Genomic DNA, 1,017 nt, shown 5'->3' with positions numbered 1-1,017 from the left:
TTAGGCACTGAAAGAAGGCGAAGTGGCTTCCATTGAACGAGTGAGGGGGCAAGAGGTTGGAGAGGTGGGCAGAGACCTGATTGTATTGATGGCATCTTAAGCATCTTCATCTTTATTCAAATTGTGAAGGTATTCACAGAAATATTTTAAGTAGGTGGGTGACATGATCTGGTTTTTGGCTGGTGGATGGAGAGTAGATTGGAGAAGGCCAGAGTGGAAGCTGAGATGATCAGGAGGCTATCCTGAGAGAGGAAGACTCCAGTAACTAGAGTCCAACATTTACCCATACAGATGGAGCTGAACTGGTGGCTCCAAATACCCCAGGAGACGATGGATGAGCCAGGACTTGAATGCTGATTTACTGATTGGTAGGGCAATATACTTGCCACTACACCACATCACATTTAAGTAAATGCTTTCCTTTTCACAGGTTTTTTTTTTTTAATTTTTATTTATTTCTAGGAGAGAGAGACAGAGAGAGAGAGAGAGAGAGGGAGACAGACAGAGTGAGCAGGGGAGGGTCAGAGAGAGAGGGAGATACAGACTCTGAAATAGGCTCCAGGCTCTGAGCTGGCAGTCAGCACAGAGCCCAACGCGGGGCTCGAACCCACGAACCGCGAGATCATGACCTAAGTGAAAGCCGGACGCTTAACCGACTAAGCCACCCAGGCGCCCCTCCTTTTCACAGGGTTTTAATAATTGAGATTTTGTCTTCAATGGGAATGTAAGATGTTTCATGGTCTTAATGTAAGTCTTTCATAGAAGGTAATAAAGCATAAAGGAAAATCCGATAAGTAACATCATCACCTTACAACCTTACCACATGGATGACCCCTGTGGATAGGTTCACCATTGTGTTCAAGGCATGATACTGTGGTGGTTTTAAGATTTAGAGCTACAGATTCAGACAGATAGAGGTTCAAACTGCGGATTCACTGTTGTTCACAAGCTCTTTCACCTTAGCAAGTTATTTTACCTCTCTGAGCCTCAGTTTCTTCAATTAAAAATGATTATAAC

This window comes from Hyaena hyaena, unplaced genomic scaffold (assembly GCF_003009895.1).
Source record: "Hyaena hyaena isolate Hyena2069 unplaced genomic scaffold, ASM300989v1 scaffold_1669, whole genome shotgun sequence".
NCBI classification, from domain to species: Eukaryota; Metazoa; Chordata; class Mammalia; order Carnivora; family Hyaenidae; genus Hyaena; species Hyaena hyaena.
Note: the sequence above shows the minus strand (reverse complement) of the source record.